Raw genomic sequence first — 17,681 nt, forward strand, 5'->3', positions numbered from 1 at the left:
AGCTGCTACAAACTAAAATGAAATGAAATAAGAACTGAATACAGAATATGCTGAAACAGCTCAGGCAAGTTTCACTCCCTTGACTCCATAGACATCGTATTACATCATCAATACCATGCTTATATTGGATCAAGTCATGTTATCTCCAAACAGGCCTGCAGTCATTCTCTTTAGTCACTTTAGACTGTAAACAGATTGAGCTCTGGTGTATCTGAAAAAGCACTAATTTTCAGTTAGTTCTCATTATTTGTTTTTTCTTTGCATGACAGCAGCATTAAATCTAACTGGTGCATGTTGAGTTATAGCCGTCATCCCTCAGCTGTTGTTTATTAGATCAAAGAATCCAGATTGTTTTCCACGCTTCCTGCTTATCTGTGCTTACTCCTGATGTAGAGCAGCATTTGAACCTGCCCTGTCTATCCCTAACTAGAATCACACACACAAAGCTTTTCTGACTGGAAACAAAACATAAATGCCACCATGTGCACTAGGTTTGCACCCGAAGGGCGGAGAGCAGAGCACACAATGAGGAACAGACACAGTTATCTTTTTTATCTGCATGAAAGTGTGTGTGTGTTTTTGTCGACGCAGGGCACTGCTGATAATTTGGCATTCATTTAATCTCCCTCGAGTGACCTCACAAACCCGTTCAAGCCTGCCTGAAAACAGTCCACATCCACCAAGTGATGTATAATTACTGTCACCGGTCATAACCTGGGTCAAAACTTTGCTTTGTGCCATTGGGAAATCAGGCCAGAGATGTACAGCTGTGGATGTCTCGTTTGGCAAGTGAATTGCTTGCTCCTCTCAGTCTGCACGGATGGTGTGGAAAAAAAAGGAAAAAAATAGATGTTTTTGGGGCAGCGCAACAAAGAAGTGGAGAAGAGAAAAACAGGCATTAGATCTGGGCTGAGAAGCTGGGTTTATGCTAAATGTCAAAGCTTTTGTTTCCTGCATTTAATTCCTGTGGTCTCCTTGGGTTACCCCGGCTTTGTATCATACACAGATCCATGTCATACAGAAAATTACATTTAAAACTGTGTCTCACAGAACTTTTTCAAATTAGATAGCTAACAATAAAGAATTCTTGTCCCGAGGCCTGGCAAACGAGCGTACAACCACAAAATTATAGTTTTATAATATTTAAATTATATAACTTAGTTTTATATATATATATATATATATATATATATATATTCCAGTTTTCAAACTTCCTTTATTTTGAAGGTTAAGATAGCTTTTCTTCTCTGTTATATTTCCAGTTACGTGTATCATGTTTCTCCACAACAGCTTCATGCATGGCTCCATTCAAGGTGCTGTAGTGTGACCAAAATCAAATAAGTAACCATTTATAAATAGCTCTCTTTTCAGGGTTCACTGACGAAATGTATCGTGTCTCTTTTGTCTGAAATCACTTTCTATTCCAAGAAATATGACATGTAAAATGTATGCAGTATCAGGTATAAACCTTCAAAAGCAAGTGAGAGACACAGCCAGTCATTTGTCAGCAAACTCAACCTGGGATTACATAACGGGATTACTCAAGGTGACGTATTCAGAGCGACGGAAACAACACAAGAGAGTGTGTTGTGTGGAGGGTACTTTTGCTGTAGCCTGTCAGCAAAACAGCAAATACGTGCAACTTGCAAAGGAATGATTTGAGTGACGTTTTGTTCAGTTTTCAAAAAGAAAAGTCTTGAACAGTGGATTCAAACAACTAATCCTCAGCTAATCCACAGCTGCAGCCTTCTACACTGTTTACAACGTCTCCTCTCTGTTGTCATCATGTCAGGCCCACCTACAGACGTCATCTGCAAACTGACTGATTTGATTGGCTCCACATGACTTTTGGGCATACTTAATGAGCTACAACAGCAAAGAAAAGCTAATTTAATTTTGCCAGTGGTGCATCTAGATTTCCTGGCTAATAGACTGCTGTAATGTCAGTGAAAAATTCTTTGGCTCAACATTCATCAGCTGCTCACAAAAGATGGGCTTTATTTCAACATTGCAAAGTATAAGCTACATAAATGAATGAAACTAAAGGTAGCAAAACATTGAGGAAAATAACCCACAACGTGTTTGGTGTTGTAACTTCAGAATGACACAAACAACAAAGAGTAAGTATAAACCACAACAGAGGTGCTGTGGGTACATATGTAGTTGCCATTTAGAACCATAACTCCAGATTTATCATTGCTCCTGATAAAAGAGTGATATTGTGCTTTTCAGTGCTTGCCCCGCGCTTTTAGCTGCTTCATATTTTTTTCTCTCATCTTTTTTTTCTTTTCTACTACAACAGTTTTTAAAGCACACCTTGACTCCTCTACTCTCTGTAGAGGTGCCCAAAGTCCTTATCAGTTAATGTGCTTTCAGACTTATCAGTGTTCCCATGTGACTAACTGTGTTTAGTGAGTGGGAACGAGCAGCAGCATAGTCATTCAACTAACTAACTTATTAACATGTACGGGGAAAAAAAGAAGTACTGGGATTTCTACATTTATGTGTTTGCACACATGAAAGTGTAGTGTAATTCTGCAACAGTTTGTAAACACTGTAAGTACTAGGTTAGTGAAAACTATTTTCCCTCACATGCTTTTCTCATCTGAGATGACTGAAAAGAGACAAAGGTTAAGGTTCCTGAACTTCTGTAAACTGCTATCTAGATGAGAGAAACCCTTGTCATCTGCTGCAATTTTGGGGAACATGTAAAATATATTATGGTCAATGTTTTGCACTGTAAAAGTTTTTTTCTGAGTGGTTAATTATTTTTCCTAGAAAGAAAACCTAAACTGAACAAAGTTTCTGGCCTTAAAAGAAATTGGAACCGGCCAAGAAAAACTACAATCAGTAGAGAGGAATGTTGCACTATGTGAGAGGAAACTCGCTCTTCAAATAGGGTTATTAAAGTTACAATATACCCATCAACATCCATGTGTAGCATATTAAGTAGCTTGTAAATGTGTAAAGAGAAGTATGTTAAACAGATACTTTACTTGCAGTAATAGCTTCACATAACATGAAAGAAAAGGACACTTAAGAGAGAGCATACTCAAGTATCATCCAAGTCAGACACGGAGACCCTTGTTGACTTCATCCAGAGTATTTCTGCATCTATGGTTCCTGATTGTGCGCTCCTCTTCTAATTAGACCTGTGACCTCACTGCAGCGATCACACTTAGAAACCCTCCCACAGGGTGATGCGCGTTCTCTGCAGTTTGGACGCTCTTTCTCTCTAACACACTTCTTCTGCTCGCCTTCTTTTTCTTTTCTATTCAACTTCCATTATTGTTCACTCTCTGTGCATCTGCCACTACTCAGTGTCTTTGTATCCTGGGGGCTCTCTGTCTCCATCCACCATAATGTTAATCAAGTGTTATGTATGTTCCTTGACACTGTGAACTCTCCGTGAATAGCTTTTGCTCTTTGATTTGCTGGTTTTCATCTGACTGAAACTGCCATTCGGTCTCTGCCGTTGTGCTGCTCGACCAGGTCTCGCCTCCTCTGTCACTGAAAAGGGAATTTTGCTGCTAATCAACAGGACTGCCTACCGTGTTTACCTTTTAAGATTGCTACATGCTGCTTTCAGTCACAGAAGCAGCTCCCGGGACCATAAGCTGACAGAAGTAGAGCAAAATTCAGTTTAACCTCTTCCTAGCGAGCGCTTCAAAGGCACACAACACAGAGATCATTTAAGACATTTTTTAATCAAATAAAGTACATGCAGAACGAACAGGAAGACACTCAACTTTAAGCCAACGAAGACCATTTCCACCGCAACAAATCACTTTAAACACCACGCGGCTAAATGAACACGATCATAAAAATATGAGAATGCAGCACGCCGCAGAAAACAGAACTGGCATCCATCTGCTGCGTTCCAGACATGAAACCTTGATGTCACATGAATGCTAAGATTACGCATCATAAAAGTGTACAAGACTCACCACTCTGTGGCAAAAATTCAATGAGTAAGCAGTTGGAGATGAGCAAAAAAAACAAGACAACCAAAACATAACTTTTTACAACCCAACCCATGAGCTCAGTCTTCTAACCTTTGATGTTACCTCCCCATAAATCATATCCCACTGAAAAGCCTCACTAGAAATATGCATTTCCATGTCTCTATGACGGATCAAAATCATTTTTGATCTGCCGCACCGTTTCTGTTAGCAGTAGGGGTGTGTCAATGCAGATACCAAGCTTTCATCTTGGAAACTAGGAATCTTTGTTTTCATTGGCTTACGCCTGAAGTTTAATGCGCAACTTTAAAAGATGAACGATTTTCATCCATTAGGTCTTCATTCACAACTCAGAAGTCAAGTTCTCTGAAAGTGTTAAATAGCTAGAGTGACAGCCAGACGTTTGGCACCTACCGCCTGTAATGCGGCTGCCACTCAAAACAGCAAAGTCACAGATATTAACATTAACAAGTGCAGCCTGTTAATGAAGTCTGCACATATCTTTCTCCTGAGATGGACACCTTTTTAAGAACATTTGGATCCAAAACAATAGTTTTGGGTGTGTGTTGTCTGGTTTTACCCACAGAGATGAGGGGGCTGTTGAGTAATTATAAAAATGTAAATCCTGCTCTGTTATCTTTGCAAACGTTTCTAATTTCATGATATGCTGCTGTCAAATAATATCCACATTTTTTTTCTTTAAATCCTAAAAAAAAAATCCTGCCAGAATGAATAGTTTAAAGGTTGGGTAGGTGTCTGAATCTGCTGTAGGCTCTGTTCTTTGGCCAGTTTTGAAAACCATGTGGATATAAAGCCTGTGTTTGGTGTCAAAGGCCACAAAAAAAAAATCAATTAAACTGAAGAAAAAAAAATCCTTTAACACGGGAGAGGTCTTGTAATGTTGTATGGAGAAGTCTTTTGTTAACCTTTAAACTTTTCTTCACACTGTGTCTTTATTATTCAGTGATTTTCACAGTTTCCTTCCTGTGAATGCTTTGACTTTTGTTTTAACTTGGAAAACACAAGAAAACGACAAGATTCACATTCATAAGACACTGAGACCTCTTTAAAAGTAGATCTTGTGCTTACTATAAATAAAGCATGCAATTCTCTCCTACGTTTTTTCAAGCAAAACTGTGAATAATTGTTAGGAGACAGATCAACAACTGTTCTGAAAGTACAGTGATTCCTTAAGACAACGCCAGACTGACTAGATATTTTATTACCTACTAACATCTGTTCCAGTTGCATGGAGTTTTACTGGCAGGATATTTGCAAGTGAGTGAAACAGAAGTGAGCTGACCCCAGCTCAGGTGGATGTAAGTCTATTGGTGTCCTTCATCATGATCTATGTCCTAAGCCTTATTCCAGTGACGAGACACAGGCGATAAATCCTGGTTAAACTTTGTCCTTCCTCTTTTCACCGCAAGACAGGGTGCATGATGGACTGTGTCTTTCTGCTATACAGTCCTCCATCTTATCACTCCCTCCTTTACTCGATCCATCCCTCTTTTTCTGTCCCTCACCCTCTCCTCTTCAGTACTCTCACCATGTATCACTTGCCCACTCTTATCTCTCCTTTTTTTTTTCTACTTTTCTCTCTCAAATTCGACTCTTATCTGAATTTTCCTCCCACTTTAGCTTGATTTCCCTCCTCTGTTAGTTGGACAAAAGAAGCGCTGGTGTGACGCCAATGAGACGCTGGCTACATGCTAATCAGCCTGTTAACCATATTCTTTAGCTACCCCTTTTTTTTTTTTCTCTTGTCCTTCTCTGAGTCTGTAGCAAGATCAACAAAACTCAGCTCTGACATCTATCCCATCACTTATCCATTTACAATAAATAAATAAATATGAGGGAGCAAAAAAAAACAACATTTGCTCTGGCATTTTGTAATATTTCTACGAATTAAACTAAACAGTCAGGAAGAGTTTTGTACTGTGCGTGTCATATCTGCCAGCAAAATCTTACTACTCAAAATCCAATACAAATCTCCAAGTCTTCCATGTGACATCTGTGGACAGGCATGAACTCTTTTCAGGTTAGTGATTATATATTTGCAAATCAGCATATCAAATAGAAAGCATTTGCACTTGATGTTTGATTTGTTTCTGAGGAACCTTTTTTGTTCCTTTTTTTGCCCCTAACAGGTACGTCTGTTTGGGTTTTAGCAAGTGTTTCCCCCGGATCCCATCCGGTGCAGAAGCGCCGCGGTCCTTCTGCATCAAGCTAATCGCTGTGAGTCCCGTCCATTCCAGTCACGGAGAGTGGTTCCACCAGAAGTGCCGTAGCATGTTTCCGAAGTGTCCCAAAAGCAGACCATACAAAGTGGAATCTATCTTCAGTGTTGTGGTGTGAATGTGGAGCTTGACAAGTGATGTTGAAAGAAATGAAATGTTTTTGCTGCAGTGAATGGGACCAGATGTGACCATCGGTGACATGACTTGTCATATCTGGAGGAGAAGATGGAGCACAAACTCTGTCCCAGCCACAGAAGAATTTCCCGCTATTACACATCCACCATGCTGGCATGATAAAATGAACTCTAAACAACATGTGGACCTAATGGTCAGATGTCAATTGAGAAAGAGTTTTGTCAATCCCTGGCCAGTGATCGGGCTACACTGGACCAGTGGGGGCTTTTTCATATGCAGTTATTAAATGCACGAAGACCAGTATATACCATTTATGAACCCTTTTGGGTTTCTCTGCAAATAAGATAAATCCCTAAATGTTGGTGTAAAAGAGTAAATTGTATAAAAGAAATAACATTTGCATGTTTGGAATAACTACGAACCCCAATATTCCCTCTGTGTCTGGCTGCTTCAGTCTGAAAGTGTTTCAGTCAATGACCTTTTTGTTTTCTTGCTCTGGTTTACTCACCAGCTTCCTTTTCTTTTTCTCCATATTGATTTCCCAACTGTTCTCCCCTACCCTTGTCTATTTCTTTTCTCTTTTTCTATTTAGCTAGTGGACAAAGAAAAAAATAAGAAAGACTGGCCACTATCCAGTTTGGCTGGTGAAGGAGAAGAGATTTCTGTGTAACAAAGGACAATGAGCGGTATCATCACCTGGAAATAGCTTAGCTTTGACCTGTGTGTGTGTGTGTGTGTGTGTGTGTGTGTGTGTGTGTGTGTGTGTGTGTGTGTGTGTGTGTGTGTGTGTGTGTGTGTGTGTGTGAGAGAGAGAGTTGAGGATATAGTCCAACATGCTTGATTACGCTTCAAGTAGTAACCAGCCGCCACAGTCTGGCAAACTATGACCTTTCAGTCCCATCACATACAAAGATGGAGAGGAAGATGATGGTGAGTCACACAGGGAGGGAAAAAAAAGAGAATAGACCCATTCATGTTATCCACGTCACATTTACCTTCAGTTTAAAATTTTAGTCTGACGGCTTCCTTTTACTCTCACCTCTACAGAATGAAACTCGTGACCCCTGAGCCAAGTGAAGCCTTTGAAGAATGTGTCCAAAAATACATGTTTACATTAAAAACACCTGTCTATCATTTAAAAAATATATATATTCTGCTTAGAACACCACTGGCCATGATGCTCTGGGCATGTTTGACCTATTCATGATGACAAGCATGAAACAACCAATTCAATAGATCTATAGACAGAATCCAGCAACATCACCTTTCCCTCTAAGGATGACCCCAGGATCACAGGACTGTAGTCAACCTCCCTGAACAAGGCTGCAAGAGGAAAACCGATGGCAAATTGAGGAGACAGATAATACGCACGGTAACCAGAGAGCCCAGGACAACTTCAAAAGAGATTGAAGGTGAACTTTAAGGTCAGGGTACATGAGTGTCAGATCACACCATCCATCACTGTGTGAGCAAAGTGGAGGACTGAGGAGGTCTCCACTGTTGGAAGTGAATCATTGAGAAAAAAAAAAAAGACTCAAATTCATCAATAAGAATATAAACAAGCAAAAGCTTCTGGTAAAATGTCCTTTGGACAGATAGATAAAACATGACCTTTTAGGCAAGTAGCATCAGATTTATGTTCACAGGAGTTGAGTAAAATAAATGTAAACAGGTTTTGAACAAATTATATAAATGAAGTGACTTTCAGCACAAATTGAATTTGCATTCACACTTGTTGACTTTATTCAAAAGTTGTCATGATTATCATTTTAAGTTCTTAGACAGTTTTCTTGCTTTATTCGGTTTTAGTCTGTTAGGGTTTTAGTTGTTACAGTTGCTCTTTGGCTATCTTCCTGTTTTACTTCGAAAGCTTTCTACTCCTTGTCTAGGCTCATTCTCTTGTGTCCTGATTTGCTGCATCTATTGTTCTGCATGTTTATGTTTTGTTATGTTTTTTTATTGCTTCTTAAAGCTCTTGAATCCTTGAGTAAGTACAGTATATTGGGTCTTGTGAAGAGCTGTTGTCACTTAAAAAATTTCAAGCACTTTGCTGCCAAAGAGCTACATTTTTTTAAGATAGGTACACCAATTACAGCATGAGGCTTTGAGAACACCAAATGTAATTATATGTACGTTATAAAAATAATAAATGTGTAACCTCTGATAATGTGGTTAACTAGGTAGTTGTCCAGAAGAGTCCCTTGCTCTTCACTCAAAATACTGAAGTAAAAGAAGTAACCATGAAAAACAAAAGGTGAAAAACTCATAAATACAAAAAACTGATGGTAGAAAGAACCAGGAGATGACGTCTTAGAATTAATTGCGTTGAATTATTCAAATGTCTCTAAAGTGGAGGTCCACTAGAGCACTCCTGCCGTGTGTGTGTGTGTGTAAAAGTTAAAAAAGAGAGTAGGAGTGTTGAGAAAAAGCGGATGTGCTACTATGATGTACATATATCTGCATCGTTTGAGGTGGTGATCTGTTAAGTGTGTTTTCTCATTGACTCTGCGGTATGCAGTTAGTGTCCTCCAGAAGCAACTGTTCAGTCTTCATTAAACAGAGCTGTGTGCTTGTCAGGTTACACTCTGCTTGCAAACATACGGCACACACACTCACACACACTGATGTGGTACACACAATCAGAGTCTTTATTAGTCATCTCCCATTGATCAGCTGCCTGCTGCATTTGCCCTTCAATGCCAACTTATCTTAGATTTTCCATCCGTCTCTGTCTTTCCATCTCTCCACCTCTCTATTTCCTGGGTGTAAACATGGTTTCAGTTTCACATCTGTCAACCAAGCTAGCATGTCTCCCAGCGCCTCTCTTCATCAAAAATGACCTTCTATATACAACTTTTACTTTCTCAGCTATTAATCTCCCTCACCAAAAAAAGAAAGTAAAATAAAAAAAAAAACCTACATGACGGTGTCAAAAGTTTCACTTTCATCCCTCTTGTTTGATTATGTGAGAAACTTATTTAAAAAAAAATGTTTTTTTTAATGTCTTTAAATAAACAAAACTAACCACATGCTAGTAACAGGGGGCGGGACGGCAGTGAGTGAATTTTATACGGGGGGTGGTAGTCTAGTGGCTACAGAAGTGGACCCAGGTTCAAGCTCCAGAATGGCAACCAAGATGAGCCACCTTGGGCCCCTGAGCAAGGCCTTAACCCTAATTGCTCCATGATGTAAGACGCTTTGGATAAAAGCGTCTGCTAAATGACAGTAGTAGTAGTAGTAGTAATAGTAGTAGTAGTAGTAGTAGTTATAAGATGTTGGGGCAGGTTGCAGCTGGAACCAGGTTTCTGTCTTGGCAGTCCACATATTAACGCCAGCAGCCATCTCCTTCAGCTTCTTATATATATATATATAATATAAATGAGACTCTCTAGCGCCACCCTTCACCACGACGGCCGTCGGGGGTACTGCAGCCAACAGTGAAGCCGGCACGGGAGAACGGGGAGAACGCACATGCAGCGTCATGTGACGTCACATCCGCAGCCCAGCGCGGGAAATTCGGGACCGAATTGCAGCATATTTAGCAGCACACAGCCTGTTCAAGGCAAAGGAGAGATACACTATACACATTCTTTTGGGTTTGGAACGCTTCATCTGACATTATTACTAGAAAACTTAAAATGTATACGGATTTTTTTCATAAATCTTGCCACAATCCGGCCTCAAGCTCCTTTAAAGAGCCAGATTAAACCATTTGTGATGGTGTTATGGCAACTCTAAGCATTTCACGGTTTTTAAAGGTAACCTATTTTGAACCCGAGAAAATGCCTCAAGTTTTACCATTTTATTTTGAAACTACAGCTTTTTTTTTTTTTTCTGTGGACAAATGCAGATTTTGCATAGTAAACTATGCTGGCAGCTAAATGAGGCTATGTCCACATGTAAAAATGTTGCTGTGTTTACGCTTGGAACCGGATGGTTTGACCCTGACCAAAATATTATTATAATATTTTTGTCAAGAAGCTTGTTTCAGCTTCTAAATGCAACTCTTGCTGTCTAATGTGGATGGATAAAACTAAACACACGTGGAAATAATGATGCAGATGCACAGAATTGCTTTATGATTTGGGTTTCTGGGTTGATATTCTATGATCATCATATGAATTTAAACTCACAGTCGTGCCTTAATGGCAGTTTACAGCAACATGGAGACAGAGCAGTTAGAGCTGCTGACTTGGTCATTGTTAGCAGCCAGGATCTGTATTTAATGACGTTGTAATGCATGTGCAGAAAGAATGACATAAGAGAAATCTGTAACAGATGTTGTATATTACCATAGCTTTCAGCCTGTTTTAAGCCATGTAAGCACGTCCGTTGCTGTACTGTGGAGGGAGAGCTTCTCTGACATGGAGTTAAAATGCTCATATGGACCCAGAACTGTTTCATTTGTGGCTGTAGCTGTGAACAATAAGCAGCATCCTGCTTTCTTCATCTGTATGTCACTTGTACCGCCTACATAAACTAGGTGCCAAAACTTGTGCTAACATTTTATATTCTGTACTTTTAATTGTCTTCTTTTTTTTTTTTTTTTTTCTTTTTTTTTTTAAATTGGAGCTAGGTGGCTAAAGCCTGAATTATGGTTCTGTGTTAAACCTACGCCGTAGGGTTCGCGGCTACGCGGGAGTCTCTCCGTAGCCTACGCCATAGCCTGACGTGCACCTCCCAAAAAATGTAACTACGCGTCTAGGCGACGCAGACCCAACGCAGACCCAACGCAGACCGAGAGGGCTGTGATTGTTTTGCTTGGTAGCAACGCATTTCCGGTTCCAGATCGTGAAGCAGTAGAGAACTTTCAGTGCTCTTTTCTTCGTGTGTGTGTGTGTGATTTTTTTTTTTTGGGTCGTTTTGGTTTTTTGCACAATAGTTGTCCTTATCTCTTTGATTCACTGTGACCGGAAAAGCCGGGAGATAAACAAAGTATTAACTAGCGCTCTGGGGGGGTATTGCACCGCGGGGAAATGGAGTGACGGAGTGACGAAGTCCGAAGGGTTCACGACGGCGTCACGGCAACGGCGTAGGCTCTGCGTTGGTGTAACGCAGAACCTTAATTCAGCCTTCAGTTGGTGGGGCGTTCCCCCATGATCCTGAAGGTCAGTGATTCGAGCCCTAGTTCTTCCTTTGTCCACCAAAGTGTCCTTGAGCAAGACACTGAATCCCCAGTTGCTCCCGGTTGTCAGGCGAGCACTGTTGTATGGCAGCTCCGCAGACAACCGGTGTGTGAATTTGTGCGTGTGTGGGTGAGTGAATGTCTACAGGGTAAAGCGCTTTGGGGCTGTAGGAGTACAGCTGGAAAGCGCTATATAAGTGTAAGCCAGTTAATGATAACACACCTTATCTAACAACGAACATGGTAAATGTGCTGTTATATCGGACTTTCCAAAGTCTACTCTCCCTCAGCATGCTTGTCACACTGTACTCTTCTTTTTCTGAGCTGATGTTGTCTTCAAGGTACAAATGAACCCTTGTGATGAGATGTGAAGTGGAGCAGGCACATGAATAATTTGTATCTAATATCCCCTCTCCTCGCAGCAATATAAACATGTTTTTCGTCAGTGTCTCACCTCTCTTGATGCCCCATTCTAGGCATCTTCCCTCCCTTATTCTCACCCTCAATCACTATTTCCCTCTTTGGCCCCATAGCTCCCAGACATCACTGAACAGTTTGTGAATGAAGAGGGTTTTTTCCACTTAAGTCTATCATGTTAGCATTCAGTGGATGGGACCAAAACACATTATTAATTGACAAAGCCATTGTGTGTGTGTGTGTGTGTGTGTGTGTGTGTGTGTGTGTGTGTGTGTGTGTGTGTTGTAACATTTCGATATTAAAGTATCCATCACTTGTTTGGCTGGGTACAATGAGTTTCTTTTTGAAAGGATTTCAGCTTACAAAGGATGTATGAGGGAACAGAAACAGGACCTATTTGCAAGACAAGGCATTGGAAGAGTCTGAAAACCTCTGGAGCTACACCAAAACGTGCAAGAATGCAGAAAAAAGAAAAAAAAAAAAGTAATGTCCTTCAGAGTTCGGGCCATTTTCATTGTGTTCCTTTTGTGGAAACAGCTTTCGTTGAGAAATGTTAGACATTTTGACAGAGCTTTTACATTATTGACCCAAAAGGAGAAAAGATTGACCTGACGTTAAAGAAAATGTTGTAAGTCAGAGTTCTCCATATTTCCAGGCAAGATAAACTAAGGAGTCTTCATAATGCACAGTCGCTGAAAAAGGGGCAAAAGAGTGCTGAGAAAATGTCCACTGAGTCCAAGTGAAAAATAAGAAGAGCACCAGCACATTAAGCCATGACTTCATACCTGCTGATATCCAAACTTGGCCTTTGTCAAGACAACCAAGAAAAAAAAAAACCTTGAATCAAAGGAGCTGGGGCCTCATGTACAAAGAGTGCGGCGCACAACAAAACGTGCATACGCCACTTTCTACGCTCACGGTCGGATGTTCAAAAAGTGATTTGAACGTGAAAAGTCTTTCACGCACACATCATGCCTGGCGTACGTACTTTTCTGAGGTTTTGTCTTTTGGCGACACTCCCTGGTGATGCAGTTAAGTCCAGACTATGAGGAAACGCGAAGTCAACAATAAGTTCATGACCACACGTGAAGGACATGACAGTCCCGACATCACCAGATAAGTTACACAAGAGTGGAACTGCAACAATCTCACAATCAACCACATGGACATACGAACGTAGGAGCTCGACGGTGGAACCTGTCAATCACAATATATCACAATAGCAGCCTTGGCTGTGAGCACACTGCTGATGCAGGATCAGGAGAGTCTTCAGAGACCACGTAGATCTGCTGGTCCAGGACTAAGACTGGATCATCTGCTGGTTTAGGTACCAAGAGGATCTTCTGGATCTCTGCCCTGAACTGGACCAGCTGCTCCGGTTCAGACCAACATGATGCTCTCAGCTGGAGCTGCTGACAGGTCGGACATCTCTCAGTCGCCATGACAACTGTATGGGAGGAGTACTCCAGACCCTAAAATATCCCATAACTGTGTCTGAACAGACAAACATTCAAACACATTTTGCAAAGAACCGGTTCTCTAAAGTTGTCTTTTTAAAATAAAACTAACATCTCACTGAAAGGTTGGTTCATACGAACTGATGTGACTCAGCAATGAATGAATAAAGTTGTTATTGAATGTTTAGGCTACTCTCAGAGTCTCATATCAAGTCAGCTGCAGGTGCTGCAGGACTCCAGAATGTGTTTCTGTTGTGATGGAGACCGGGACTAAGACCGGTTTCTCCTCCTGCGGATGCAACACTCCGAGTTACAGCAACTTTGCTCTTTATTTCTCACGTTTGCACCTCGATAATCACGTTGGCACAAGTTGTCTTTATTTCTGCAGCAGAGGAATCAGATCGTGATGCTTCATGTATTAAATATAAGTTTATGTTGTTCACATTGTTATGAGAGAGGTGATCGTGGACGTCCACAATCCAGACTCAATGCACGTGTACGTTGGTCTTAATCCGTTAGTATACAATACACGTGACAATAAAGCGGAACGAGGAGCCGTTTTTCATCCCACCAATTTAAGTTATGGTGTCGGTTCTTAAAATAAAAACAAGAAAAGGAGAGTGTAATGATGCACTAACGCTAAATATTAACATTTACAAACTCTTAAAAACATTATAAGACCACAACTCTTCCCGGAACGCAACACAAAGCAAAGAACAACAATACATGAAGAAATAAAAAAAAAAAAATAGGAAGAAATGCCCCCAAATAAATACATTTTCCAGGCCTCAACTTCTGACAGGACTGTCTCCAGCTCACGGCTGATGTTTTTTTAAATTTGTTTTACTTGTTTTTCCAAGTTCCTTGTTAGGATGAGCGTTTTTTGTGGATATTTATCCTCATTATCATATTCAAATGGTTCTACTCGTGGGAGGAGACAGGGCGGAGTGTTGTGCTCCCGCATATACAGTCGCAGCCACATTGATTGTGATGTTCAAAGAAACCTGCATGGATTTGGGCGTACGCACAGTTTTGGATTTTCTTTATGTACGCAAGAATTCCACGCATGGATTCACGTTGAAATCCACGCACTCTTTGTACATGAGGCCCCTGGACTTTTCTGTTTTGGAAGATGTTTCACGTCCATCCAGAGGGCATCACCAGTTCAAATAGACTGGTGGGGAGTTGTGAGCTTATAAACTGTTGAGGGTGCATGTAAATCACCGACCCTCCCATCACTCCTGTGGGACCAGCCTCTCGACATGGGTGTCGTCTTTCACCTCTCTTTCGAACCATATGTTTTCCGTCGTAAACCTGTATGCCGTTGTCCTCAACAGAGTGCTTGTTATCCTTGACGTGCAGGTGAGCCGCTGAAACATGGCCTGGCGAGCTGCCTCTCCTATGTTGTTTAGGTCCACCGCTGTACTTCATATCTGTTTGGGTGTTTTATCCTTTAGGTGAAAGCAGTTTCTGTTCGAGGGTGGTGTTAGGTTTGAAATGGACCAAAGTGTTACATTTAGAGAAAATCTGAGTTTGTCAGATACTCCTGTCACGTATGGGATGACAAGAGTTTTGCTCCTTTTTTTTGTTTTTCACTCCGTTTAGTGTTGAGCCCTGAGAGTTACCAAGACCTGGCTGACAGAGTCTACAGCAGCAAAATGTGTTGTTACAAGAGACAGCGAGGACGGGGTTCTAAAGTTACTTTCGACAGTAGGGATGCAGGAACATGAGAGGGGGATGACAAAGTGAGCAGATATTCCGTCAAATGAAACATAAACTGACCCTGACGTGCTTCTGTAAATGCTGTGGTGTGCAGTGGTTTAAGCAATGTAAAGTCCAAGATCTGCGTCCCCCTCCAAAACTGAGGGACAGCAAAAGTGTAATCTATTTTTAGACTTTCTAAAATCGAATTTAAATTATTTACACTAGCAGTTAAGAAAGTCTTAATGTAAAACTATTCAACAATTAATGCCACAGTTATACAAAAGAAGACTGGCATTAACCCAACATAAATCCTAAAATATTAAACAAGATTTGATGTAATTGTGTGAGCGCGCTTCCCAGAATTCACAGTTGTCTTTTGCTTGCAGTTGTCCCCAGATAATGAAAAATAATGGCGAGAATAAAGACAAACGCTGGCTGCAGTGAGTAGGTCCGTACACACAGACACTTCTGAGCTCCCTGTGGGCTGGTTGAACTCTGCGCAGGCACAACAACTATGAAGTGCACTTAAGTAAGAAGTCCTTAGGCGAGACAACGGTGTACATTTTAAAAGCATATGTTTCTTGAAACTAAATATATTTCACCATAAAAGTTGAAAGACTAGCATGTGAACAACTTTCAATTCAAAGGACTTTCTCTTCTGCAGCCTTGGATTTTATTTCTGTACTTCTGGGTTTTTGTTTCTTTTGTTCATCTCTTTAAATCTCTGCCAAAGTAACTGACCTTGTAATCAAGACCTCATAATATACTTTCATCGAGGCATTTCATATAACTAACGGTAAAATATCTAATCAAACGTGACTTTCATTGGATTAACCTCCTGAAATTTTGCATTGATGTGTCTTCTTTATCACTCACTCACACACAAACAAACACCCATCATCTCTTTAGAGGAAGATTTGACAGTCTCAGTTTTTTCTGGTGTTGCTGAGGACACGGGGATGCAAGAAGAAAGAAGGGCAGATTAAATAATAAGTTGGAAGAATGGCAAGCATGCCAGATTTGCAGACGTTATTCAAAGATTGGTGTGTTAGAAGGACTTAAAGTTTGAATCTGCAAAAAGGACATAAACTTCATTCTTGTGAGTCGATTCATGTGACCTAGAATTATTAAAATAATCAAATTTGATCCCCAACAATCGTTTTACTGGAAATACTCCATACTAAGTCTAACACCTTCAGTGCACCTCACAGTTTTGTTTGCCCCTGTCAACAAATGAACTCATTTGGGTGAACTGATTTGAAAGCACACACATTTATAACACTCAAACAAAAAATATAGAGACAGTGGAAGCGGAAAAGAAGCTCCATCATGAGTCTTCTTCTCCATATTTTAGTGCAGCGTGTTCATATATCTTAGAGTAGCATAAAGTGAAAGAACTGGAGCCTGCAATTTCAGGACTGGGTTAGGGTGCCAGGACTCTGGTTTTTCATTTTTCATGACAGTGCCACCCACCAGACATGTTATTATTGGCATATGGATGACAAGTGAAATGTGAGTCATGTTTATTAATCTATTGATGTGTGAAGTTTTATTCTTGAAAAACTTAAATGCCAGCTACGCATTATCCATCCATATGCATTTACTTATGAAATGTGACGAAAACAGCAGTCGATGTATGTTTGTTTGTTTAGAAAAAAACAAACAAAAACACAATGTTGTGCCACAAAGGTGGTGCTGGTTTAGTTATTAGAGAGTTATTTATAATTGTCTTACGATAGTTATTTATAATTAATAAAAAAGATGACTTATCAAAATGAATGATCAAAATGAATCCACCAAAACGGGGCACCACCAACGGGGAAAATAATAACTGAACAGCAAAATCAGTCTCAAAGCAGCTGTTATTCCATACGTGCCAGCCTGTTGCCAGGGGTGGCGTTACAGAATAACAGTGAAGGAAGGAGTCCGAGCACAGACCTTTGCAACCAGCAGCTGTGACAAATATGTATAAAATAAACACAAACAACTTCTCTCAGTCAAATGAATCAGAATTTATTTACACAAGTGTTAAAAGATAGTGAAACAACACTTGGGATAAATTCAGATGCCTAAACTACACAAACGACAATTACACAACAATTAACTAAACATTAACACAACTTTAGGTTTATAAAGATGTGAGTGTGAGTGTGAGTGTGTGTGTGTGTGTGTGTGTGTGTGTGTGTGTGTGTGTGTGTGTCACGATGGCTGTTCATACACAAGAAAAGAAAGATGGATGGCTGACAAAGTCACGTGGTAATTAAGTCTCGTTTGATTCAAAATGGACGAGATTTCCTCTCAACCAGTGAAAAACTAACTCGGAGGCTTTATAGCCAAGATGAGAGTGAGTGTGTGCGTGTGTGTGTGCGTGTGTGTGTGTGTGCAGGGGTTAGTAGGAGAGAATTAGAGAAAAAGAGAAGAAAGTAAAACCCAAGACACTAGAATAACTTTTCACCACCAGAAAACCAAGTTCTTCTGATGTTTCCCACACAGAGACGCACCAATGTGAAACTAACTTTGTGCGCTCTGGTCATTCAACTGGGAAATGAGGAAGGGCTTTGTTTTCTGTTGTATAAGAACACATCATGAAGATCCAGCAATGTGGATGCAGCAGTAGACAAACAATAAAATAAACAAACAC

Source organism: Cololabis saira, chromosome 17, assembly GCF_033807715.1.
Source record: "Cololabis saira isolate AMF1-May2022 chromosome 17, fColSai1.1, whole genome shotgun sequence".
In the NCBI taxonomy this organism is placed as follows: Eukaryota; Metazoa; Chordata; class Actinopteri; order Beloniformes; family Belonidae; genus Cololabis; species Cololabis saira.